The sequence below is a fragment of the Dermacentor albipictus genome, chromosome 10, assembly GCF_038994185.2.
Source record: "Dermacentor albipictus isolate Rhodes 1998 colony chromosome 10, USDA_Dalb.pri_finalv2, whole genome shotgun sequence".
Lineage (NCBI taxonomy): Eukaryota > Metazoa > Arthropoda > Arachnida > Ixodida > Ixodidae > Dermacentor > Dermacentor albipictus.
This window is the reverse complement of record NC_091830.1, coordinates 100,751,926-100,764,243: the sequence shown is the minus strand read 5'-3', so window position 1 is coordinate 100,764,243 and position 12,318 is coordinate 100,751,926.

Genomic DNA, 12,318 nt, shown 5'->3' with positions numbered 1-12,318 from the left:
ATTCAAAAACCACGACGTTTAAAAAACCCAGAAAAAATTCACCCTCGATTGAGAGAGCTGATTCCTCAGAGAGCGAAATGGACCTATCTTCACAGGGCGGGGCGTGCGTAGATAACGCGGTGCTCTAAGCCCGCACACACACAAAAAAAAAACGAATATGCATATACACGCCTTGGCGGTGCAAGCGCGCCGGACCTACACAGAAACTCGGTTACTAGATAAGAGGGCGGCACCCAGCGCACGATCTACCGCGGTAATGTACAACAAAATAAATCGGGAAAAAACAAAACGGCCACAAAACAAAAATGCCTTTTGCTCCATCTCGCCCTGGTTAGTGTAATTTTGTTTTTGTTTTTTCAATGGAAAGCCTCCATTGCATGACCTTTAACGTGAGAGGTCTTCCGAATACCGAAAAACAGAGACAATTAATTGATTTCGCCCGATGAAAGGGTATAGATATCTTATCTCTGCAAGAAACAAACATGCGTACACCACAAGACGTGGTTGTTTTCCGCCAAACAAACGGGGTTCGATGCCTTCTTTTCCCTTACTCTCTCTAGGGCATGTGGAACAGGTGTAGTTTTTGTGTCCGGCCGTTTTCGACACCAAACCTTCTGCACGTATGACTCGAAAGGCCGAATTATTTGCCTAGACATGCGTCTAGGTAATCAGAATATTAAGATAATAAACATATGCGCCAGTAGCAAGGAACCTCACTAATGATTTCTTTAAAAATCTATGGGACTATACACCCATCAAATCATCGTTCGCCGTAGTGGGAGATATTAACTGCGTCCTGGACTCGGTTCGCGACATTCGTGGTCCAGGCCAGGGAAGACCCAACCACCATGCCAAGGAGCTACGCAAAGTATTGTTGTACCATAACATGTCAGACGCATGGATGTAACACACGGTAACGAGTTTGGAGGCACAAGATGTGGTGGGAGAACAGAATCACGTTTAGATAGAGTGTATACCTTTCATCAGATCTGATATCCGACGTGGTAGATATCCAAATTATGAATGGCCCAGAAGGTTTGAAGACTTTTAGCGACCACAAACCGCTGAGTTTTAGGCTAAAGGGACAGTGCGGAATCGAGAATTTACCGAGCAGGTCGAGAATGGACACAAACCTATTACGGGATCAAGGATTAAGGAAAAGGATATTACAGATTAAGGAAAAGTTGACTCGATCTATGGAAACCAACCCAGAAAACGAAGACTGGGATGACCTAAAAGAACGATGGAAAGGAATTCTTATCGAAGCAGGGAAAGAAAGAAAAAAACTAATCACACAAAAACTAAATGAAATATCGAGAAGAATCCGTATAATAGAAAGAGGAAGTGAACTAACGTTCTGCACGCAAGAATACCTATTAGACCTCCACACCAGGGGCGTAGCCAGGGGGGGGGGGCTTATGGGGCTTCAGCCCCCCCCGAAATTTTTTCGTGCTGTCCATGCACCGCCGACCAAAGCGACCCCCGGCGCCAGAAATCACTCTGGATTTTGTTTAGAATGTCTTTTTGACGCTCGAAAAGACATTTAACCGCGAAGATTGCAAGCTCTGGCTGGATTTCGTGGCAACGCCCATACACCGGGAGTCGCATAACGCCAAGCAGTCCCATCCGAGCACAAAGTTTCAAGGGCGCTATGATGGTGAGTGGGCTCGCCACGGCATCTCACTGAGGCCACGGAATCTACGGAGCGCATGGATACCAATTGCGAAACTTTATGGGTATAAATCTCATAAGCTCTTGATGTGAAAGGTGCATTGACATTTCCAAAGTTGTGCTTTAGATTTTCAATTGCGGAACTTTGTGGGTTTAATGTTGTTATAAACATTTGACGCCAAAGATCTATTGACTTTTCTAAAGTCTTACGTCGGAACATACAACGAGACAAGCCAAATCAGCACACTAGCAGACGAGTTGACAAAGCAAGCAGCGAGGTCCAATGAGACGAAGCGTTGGGGTGGTTCATTTGTGCCGTCATGTCACATAAAAAAATATTAACATTTTTTTTAACCTACGCCAGAACATCCATGTCAAGACACTAAAGCCAGCCAAAGTAACTACGTTCTTATTTATTTTTTCTACTTTGACTTTTATTCGCGAGGACACATTGAGCCTCTTAAATTTTTTTTTGTGTTCTCGCTACCCTACCCGCGGGCTGCCAGAGCCAGCCAGAGCGCATACGTTTTTCTCGTATGGCCCCTACCACCGTGCGGTGCACTTCGGTGCGCGTTCGGTTTGCTCTGGCCGAGTGGATTTTCACCGGACAGGGTTTTGGACACTTTCTGGCTAGCAGACGAGAAAAAAAACAATGGTCGCTCGCCGCCATCACTGTGGGGACTCGGATTGCACCGCATTCCTTGAGCGGAACCTTTCCGGAAAGTCTTGTTTCGCCGATGTTGGATACTGAGCAGTATGCGTATGGTTCTCAGTGGACCAAGCGCCTCATGTTTTCTTCGGTATTCCTTCCGTAGGCCCATTAGATGCCCGAAGTAGGCATTAGATTCTGGCCAACATATTTTCCTATGCGTTTTTTTTTTCCATTTCGGTGGCTCCGCCTCACAGAAAAAAAATACATTGTTGCGGCGCAGCGAATTGTCGCATGGTGAAAGTTCGATTATGATACTTCTTTGCTGTTGCCAGATACGTTTATTATATTATTGCGAAAGCAATTATATGGGCACTCCAGGCGCATTCCTGCCATCGCCCTCATGTTTCGTATAAAGTCCAAGGGTGATAACATCGTGACCACGCGCTGCATGCTGTATGTGCGAGTGAAAGCGTAGGAGGGGAGGTGGAATGGGTGAGCCGACGATGGTGGCTCTGTCTTGTGTGCGCAAAGGAGAAAAGCGGGGAGCAAGCGCGCCGCCTTCCGTCGCGCGCAATACATAGGGGGGAGTGCATGGAATGGGGACGGAATCTAGGATTCTGTGAATCTACGATTGTGCAACATGTTTATTTGCCTTGTTTGACGCATTATATACAGTTACTTCTTCTTACATACATAGACTCATTGGAGACTTATACGTATACTTAAATATCTTGTTGCGAGGTTTTGTGTATACATGCAGTGAACTTTGTTTCCAGTGACACTTTTCTGTCCTTTATCAAGCCGTATTTTCGCATTTCCATATCCCATTGTATCTTTGCATTTCTAATGTACGAGGGCGAGTCAAATGAAAGTGAGCCTACCCTAACCGCGCAATAATGGTTCGGTTCATTACCTGCGAGGCATGCGCGCAGGAGAACGGCATGTCTCATATACAAAAGTGACATGCAGGTGTGAAGATAAATGTTCTTTAATGCTCTCATACACTGGGTTGAATATGGTTGCATCACATAATGGACACTTCAAAAGTTGAACAGCTCGGTGTCGCGAAGTTTTTGACAGCTGAAGGTGTTTCCAAAACAGAAATTAATCACCATATGACTGCCGTGTACGTTGAACACTGCATTTCATTGACCACTGTGAAGCGTCGGAGCAAACGGTTCAAAGGACGTTGCAAAGACATTCCAAGACCGGGCCAAAACCATCGTGCAAGCACCCCCACACAATTTCAAAGGTTCATGAGCTGCTAAAACAAGAACGGAGGATAAGCATCGATGAACTGGCAGACCGTCTGAACATCAGTCACGGTTCGGTTCACGCCATAATTCATGAGCTTCTCGGTTATCGGCTCTTTGATGCGCAATGGATCCCCAGGATTTTTATCCATCGCGAGAAGACGGAGAAGTTTCGCGCTGCCTTGACTCATCTGATTGGGTATCACAATGAACATGACGACTTCTTGTTTGCAACTGTGATCGGGGCGAACCTTGGTGCCACTACTACGAGCCTGAAACACGATGGCAAAGCATACAGTGGAAACATTCGAATTTACCACGCCCAAAGAACGTAAAGGCCATCATTCCCGCTGGAAAGGTGTTGTCGACTTTTTTTTCGATCGACAGGGTCCATTACTGATAGAATTTGCTAAATCTTGTGAGGCTATCAATTGTTTCCGATATTGTGAAACGCCAGAGCGGCAGCGTGTCGCAATCAAGAACGAACAACGTGGAAAATTGACGAATGGGGTCATCTTGTTCCACGACAATGCCTGTCCCCACGTCGCCTATGTGGTTAATAGAAAACTGGCAAAGTTCAAGTGGGAAACACTGCAACATCCGCCATACAGCTCAGACCTGTCACCTTGCGACTTCTACATTTTGGGGCAACCGAAAAAACAGCTCAAGGGAACCAGATACAGACTTTTTGAAGCAGCAACCCAAGGAGTTTTAGAAGACGGGAATCACGCAACTCATTAGTCAATAGGACAAATGTCTAAATTCTCATGAAGACTACTTTTAAATAAAGTACCCCGTTGTTGGCTCATTCATTTGACTTGCCCTCATATATCTTGCAGAAGTCCTGCTTTTTATACGTGCTCTCTGTCGCGACTATAACTTCTGTGCAATTACTCACGATACACGACAAGGGACAGCTACTCCTGCGTAATACATTGGAACAAACGACAGCGTCATTGAGATTTTTCGCTGGCCATTGCATATATACAAGAATGTAAGCGCGGTTCTTGAATGACAAAGTTTTATTAACATATTTGTCCTGAACTTGTTCGAGTTCATTGCCTTTTAATTTTTCATATAAGCGGCATGCACTGCTTTCCTGGTTTCGAACTGATATAGTTCTAATGTTCGTGTGATATTTTCTTTACTTATTAAATAGACAAAAAACATGGAAGCATTGACGTCAGTTGCGTTAGGCACAATTTTTGGCACATACGAGTATAATATTTTATGAAAAATTACATATTTTACTTGTATTTACAGTGCGTAGCTTTCAAGAATTCGTTTGCAGCATCTTTGGCAATGACAATGCATTTATTATTCATGTATTTGATCCCTCGATAAATTGTTTAAGAGGAAGCTTTAGCTCGGGCCCAATCCGACACGGCCTATTCAAATACTTGTAAAACGCAGAAACGCTTTTCTGAGATAATGCTGCTAATCGCTGTTATTCAAATTGGTTGCATTTGAGAGAGAAAGTCAAGTCCTAGTGTTTGTTGGAAACAGAACATTGATTTAGGGCCTGAATTTTGTTTAAGATACTTTGGAAAATTCGAAAGTTTGAAAAAATAGAAGCACGACGTTTACAAACTAATAGCTATGTATGAAGAACAGATATTGTGGTTCTGTAAACGGCATTTATTATAACAGTCACAGCGGACAAGTTTGCTGTGTCAATTTGTATCTTACGTGAATTTGTTACGTTGTGTACAAGGGTTCTGCAAAAGCCGTATTTCCACAATACTAAATTTTTTTAGATTCGTGTGTAACATATCTATTTTGTCCGCTGTAGATGTACTATTAGATGCAATTCACAGAATTGTGATATCATTTTTCATTGTTGAGTCACGGAGTTTTAAACTTGATAGTTTCGTTTCCTGAAAATTTTCAGTTTTGGCCAATTTTAAATAAATAATTGACCTCCTAAATGAAAAATTCGAAGCCAGTAGTCACTAGAATTAAACTTTTTCTTTTAAATGCAACAAATCTCCTCAAATTTGGTGAAGTGGTTGCAGGGAAAAACGAATTACCCTTCTACATGTACTTATAGGAGCACCCGAGCTAAAGCTTCCTCTTAAGGAGGAGGCTGAGCTGCAACGTGCAGCCACACACACACACACACACACACACACACACACACACACACACACACACACACACACACACACACACACACACATATATATATATATATATATATATATATATATATGTTGGCCCAGTGGCATAGCCCCCCCCGAACAAAATTTCTGGCTACGCCACTGCTCCACACCAGATACAAAAACCATAGCAAAGAAATAAAACAGGGAACAAGTCAGCCACTGACATTACAAGACCAACAAGTAACAACAGAAGAAGATAAAAACGCAATCCAAGACCAACGATTGATAAAAACAAAAGCATCAGGAGAATGCGTACCAAAAGCGGGGAAGTAATAACAAAACAGGACGAAATCGAAACACTCTTTATTGAACATTTTGCAACGATAATGCAAGAAACAGTCGACCAACCTGAACCAAACACACCCACATGGCTGCCACACTTAGCTCAGATTAAAGAAGATAAACATTTATTATATGCACCCGCTACAAAAGAAGAAATTGTTGGCGTTCTTAGTCGCATGAATAAAGAATCAGCCCCGGGACTTGATGGAATTGTGACAGGATTTTACTTTACCTTTTTTTCAGAAATCGGAGCAAGGCTAGCAGAAACATTAAACGAACTAATAACGAACAAAACGAAACCTGCGTCCTTCAGCAAAGGAAGGATTGTGCTTTTACTTAAAGCTAATACGGACCCACTCGATACTAATGCCTGGCGCCCAGTTACTCTCCAGAACACAGACTCTAAGATTGCAACATCGATCCTCACAATGAGGATAGGTAAGGTATTGCCGACAATTATATCAGAATTCCAGGCAGCAGCGATTCCTGGCAGATCAATTTTCGCTGTTCTAACCCTCACAAGGGACACCCTGGCATATGCAAAGGCGAAGCAGGTCAAAGGAGCCTTTATAACATTAGACCAAGAGAAAGCTTTTGACAACATAAGACACGAATACATGTTCAATGTGATGTCTCATTTTGGTTTCCCACAACAATTCATGGACATAATGAAAACACTATACCGCGACTCGCAAAGCGAAATCCTAATTAATAACAGAGTAACCAAAAACTTCAAGGTGACGAAAGGAGCCCGCCAAGGGTGCGCGCTATCACTCATTCTGTTCGTGATGGCATTGGATCCACTTCTGAGAAAAATTAATGAGGAAAAAAGAATAAGGGGATTTCCATTACTTGGAAGCACAGAAGTAAAAATTTCGGCTTTCGCAGACGACATCTCCCTCTTTGTAAGAGACGAGGCAAGCTATAGAACAGTTCTACAAATATTCCAGCAATATGCAAGACTATCCGGAGCCAAAATAAATGAAACAAAAAGCAAAGCACTCCGATTCGGTACCTTTTGCGAAAAGGAGCTAGGTGAAATAGAATTCTTAGATGCAGTCAAAGTACTGGGGGTGTGGTTCGAGCTAGGCGACGTATCACCCAAAAGCTGGACTGAACCCCTGAACAAAGCACGGAAGGTGGCAGATGACCCAACGCATCCAGAGCAAAGCCTGGTGGACAAAGCTGAAGTGATTCGATCAAAGATCTGCGCACCGGCCTTCTACGTGACACGAATCGCACGCATGCCCAGACTCGTGGCGAATCAATTGGAAACCTTAATCGGGATCTACCTGTGGCATAAGAAACCGGCGCCTGTGCCGCGAAGAATACTCAGGCTACCAAAGTCGAGACGGGGATTGGCGATACCGAATGTAGGGCAAACAGCGAGAACACTAGCATCGAAGACAGTAGAGATGCTGATCAACAGCAAACAGTATGTAGGCAGGTCGGCTATCCACTACTGGACCAGCACGTTTGGTCGTCTGATATCAACAGAAAAAGGGTACGGGCCGCGAGCAGAAAACCCAATGGGCTTTTATAAGGACGCAATTAATACCACCAAAGCAATTGAAGAACTATGCCCCAACACCCCAAAAAGAGAAATCAAACCAGCGGAAGTAAATGCTGAAATGGCAATAAAGGAACTCCAGCTAGAAGAAATTAAGAAAAGCGCGAAAGAAAAATGGGCATGGTGGAAGAAAACGGTGTTACCGAGCGAAATAAAAGATTTCGAGTGGAAAAGACGATGGGGAGTGTTGCCAACCAGAGCGCGGCTGAAGCACCTTGGAATCACAAAGACAGACCACAGCCCGAATTGTGCACAGCTGGAAACTCAAAGTCACGCACTCAAAGAATGCGGAGCAGCAAAAGCAGTGTGGAAATTAGCATGCAACACCTTTAAGTGTCGACTACTGCAAGCAGAGCGAAAAAAAAACCGTTTCGACAAGTTATTAACAGTAATTATTATGTATTGTCTTTGGAGAGAAGAGGGATGGCAAAACGTATAAGGAAGCCGCAAAAAGCGCTTTATCTAGTCTTGAAACAGATCAGAAATTTGATGAAAATCATACTAAGTAATGAACTATCTAGGAACGGGGTGGACCACTTCCTAAGGAAGTGGCACACCCGGTTTTGGAAGGTTAAGAACAATAAGATCACAGCGCCCATGACGAAGTATTAAAATACGAATACACCTCCCCCCCCCCCCCCCCGCCAAAAAAAAGCTCTGCAGTTGAGGAGCGATGTCGATATATAACACAATGTCATAAGGTACAACACATGTAGGAAGAGTGTCTAAGTACACAGCCTACGCAGGAAAGGAACAAGTAGCATGTGAGTGGACCTTGTGCCACATGTCTTGAGCGAAGTCACAGTCAACGGCCACGTCGGAAAATGGCAATACCATGTTATCTATTGTGTAACGTATCTAGAGCTGTATAGCAAATGTTGTTATACGGAATTGTTTCACAGTACACATACTAATAAAACTTCCACACAGGAAGAACCGTTGTAAACAATATGATCATCGTTTTTTTTCATTGTACATATCATCTATAGTCGGATACAAGTTTAGAAAAAAGGGAAGACCCCGCCCAGATGACCGAAGCGGCGAAATCACCGGCCGCCCGGCGCATGACGTCGGTCCAGAGTGCGCGCCCATTGGTGGATGCTGATGTGCATCCGCCTCGGAGGAGTAAACCCCGCCTATTTTCTAAAGTTGTATCCGACTATATGTTTTGCTATCTGTTACGCACTGGAAGGTTGTGCATATGTATTTGCCATGTAAGTTACTAGCAAATAAAAACTTCTCTTTGTGTAGTATATGCAGCTGGCTTGACCGGCCTTTACTACACTTATCTTCGTGGAGGCGCCCGGATACCTGCCCGGTTATAGCAGTGTATTTCCGCTGAACCAGCCCCATCTTTCTAGGCCCAAGGCTCCCTGCTGCACTGCCACCGGGTCATACCACCCTGCTGCCACTTGGTGGCCCCTGGACGACCCACACCGGCCCTGCTTCCTGGTCCTGCCGCTGTCTGGCGCAGCCTGCTGCCTCTTGGACACTCCTGCCCTGCTCGGCCCGAGCACTGCCTGGAACCCGGTGCTGTCTGGCTGTGGGGTGCCTGTTGGTCCTGCCGCCTTGACTGGTACTGTGCTGGTGCACAACCGGCTGGCCCCTGCCCCCGCCATCGTCCACCATCGGCCTGGCCTTCTCGCTGCCACTCCTGGTGGCCCCATAGCCTCTGGACCTGGCCTCCTTTAAGGAGAGCCGCCGGGTCCGGAAGTAAGCCCATCCAAAGGATCCTGGGGGCCACGGCCGCACGGCCCATGACATCAGCGAAGACGATGGCGACCCCAACACCCCTGGGCAGGAACGCCAGCCGACCCGTGAGGATGGCACCCTCACGGTGTTCTTCCCCGTGCCCCACACGGTTCGGTGCTGCGAAGAGGGCTGCCGAGCTGCCTACGCCGCGGCCAAATGGACAGCGCGGCGGCAGTCCCTCCAGCGGCACCTCGAACTCGAGCACGGTGCCAGAATCCAGCGCACCATCAACGTGTGCAGTATCTGCGGCGAGACACTGGGGCTCAGACCAGCCTCCCACGCCTGCCTGGCTGCAGCCAACTCAACCACCCCCCCCCCTGCTGCCCTGCCACACCAGTGTGGTAGTTGCTCAATGTCCTTGCTCAAACGCTGCCCCAGGCCCAGAAGACTTTTTCTACGAGTGATCCCTGCTACGCCGGAGGTCGCGTCAGAATCACGGCGGACCTCCAGGAGACTAAAAGCGCCTGCCAGGATCAACCCGCCCACCCGCCTGCCAGTCTGCCTGCCCGAAGGCCATCTGCCGAGCAGCGGAGCAACCCGGCGGGCCTCTCCAGCGCCTTCCGAGCGGCCCATGATCACGTGAGCCAGCACCCCTCCCAACGCCCCCTGTCGATCCGCCAGCCAACCCCCTGTCCGCAGCGGAGCCAGCGCCACCTGCTGAACTCCCCCCAAAACTAGAGTACAGCAGCGTTCCAGCGCCAGCTCTACACAACGAGTGCAACCAGTACGACAATAAATCCCGGAGGCCATGCTTCAAGCAGCCACGCCCCCCACACAATGGACACGAGTTTTGAGACCCCGTTGCGGGAGAACTGTCTTACTTTCGACGCCCCTGAGGGCGATATTTCAATCGATGACCTTATCGATACTGTTGAAGCCACTGCGGGGGACGACAGCGTATTAGCATTACAACATATGGGAGGAGCAAAATTTCTATTATGCACGGGGAACGCTACACAGGCGACTAAGCTAGTGGTAGCTGTGGGTTTTCATGTAAACCACGTTAAGGTACCTGTAGACGCTGTCGGCCCACCAGTCACCTTTGTAAATGTGTACCGGTACCCAATTTACATGCCAGCAGACACCCTGTCGTTTGCCTTGCAACCCAAGGCAAAGTCAAAAGCGTGGCTTTTGCAGAGGTGGCTACCCGCCAAAACAAGCTAAATGGTGTAAGAGTGGTGCGGATAGAAATGAGCAGACCAATTCCTAACTTCATGACGGTCCATGGCCACACGGTCATGTGTGAATACAGTACCGCGGAATGAGGCGCGTGTGTGCAAAATGCGGTGCCGACAGCCACATGGCCACTACGTGCACCGCCCCGTACTGCAAACGATGCGGCATTTTCGGACATGAAACGGAAGGCTGCGAGGACGAATGCCACAAGCGTGGAGGCTGCCATGGCACAAAAGCTTGTTTTCGCCGGAAGGCGTATCCCAAATCGTACGCAGGGCAGTCGGGCGACACACGCCCACGGACCAAGAGCACGCAGCAAATGCGCAGCCAAGTCAGGCTTTCCCGACGATTAATGAAAGTTTGGCACCAAAAATGCAAGTGCTCCAACCTAGCAACCCAACCACACAAAAGAAATCATGATTTCTGGCAAGGCGCGGAGAGCACAACAGAAAGCGAAAACGGCGCATGTAAAGAAGCGACCGTAGGACAGCCGGAAAACACTTCGCCAGAAGATAGCTGCGATGAAGTAACCGACGACGTAGCGCCCCGAAATCTAACCGCAGTTTCAACAGAAACAGAAAGCACGAGAGAATCAAGTGAACCACAACCCACAACCCGGACAGCTGATTTAGGAAGCGAAGACAGCAAGGCAAAAACAAATGAGCTTAAACACAACATCCCAGAAAAAAGCCGCGCCTTTGAAGACATACCAATAGTGAGCAGCGGCAAGTATGAAATTCTGGAGGTCAAACCACAGGAGGGAAAGCTCTCTCTCGAAACTAAAAAGCTGAACGAGGAAAAAATTAACAGCGGACCAAGTCCCGAAAACCCCCCTCAAAAATTACAGCAGGAAAAGGGCGTAGAAAAAGCAGCAGGGAAAGATACACTCAAAGGACGTGGCGGCCGAACCCCAAACGCCCCGACCGTTGGCGCCCAGACACCAAAATCACAAAGACACAGATCTCGTTCAAACAGAAGGGGAGGCGAAGGAAGAAAACACGCCAAAGATCGCACAAGCCCAGAAACCCAAAGGCGAGCAAAAGAAGATTTAGCCAGCAGCGACAGTGAAACTAAGATGTCAAAAAAAAATACCCAGAAAGGACACCTCTCCGCAAAAGAAAACAACTATGCAAACGAACGAGACTGACATGGACGTCACGGAAACGATAGCAGGCCGGGAAGGTCCCGCGCCCTGATCAAGGCATGACACTACAAGCAGCATAGATAAGGGGAAAAAAAAGGAGGAGCGAAAAAAAATGCACTACGCCCGTCCGCGTTTTCGTCCTTCCTTGCTTGGAAAATTTCAGCGCAATGAACCAAAAACAACTGCCCTACTACAGTTGCCGCGCTTAGCGATGAGGCACGCGGAATATACCCACCCCACCCCCCTCTCCTTCTCGATTGCCTACACAACCCATTGTTAAAGTCCGCCCATCACTCGGCCTATAAAAACCCGAGAACTCCCCAATGACTGGAAAACAACCGCCTTACCCCTTTTTACGTTGGATTTTCTTTTGTTTTCTTTTGTGTTTGTTTGCAATCTAACTTCTATGTTAGCAAACGAGCCAGGAGTACATGACCCACATTAATTTTGCAACCTTAGATGTCAGGGGTTTTCGCGAGAAAAACAAACAACGCGAGATCTTAAACCGTGCGAGGGAGGAAAGAATAGACATTCTCTTTATCCAAGAGGCTAATTTAAGGACCCCACTGGACGTGGAGACATTTAAACGTGACTTCCAGGTAGAAGCTTTTTTTCGCTGACAAACGCCCGAGCGTGCTGCGAAAGGGTCATTTTCG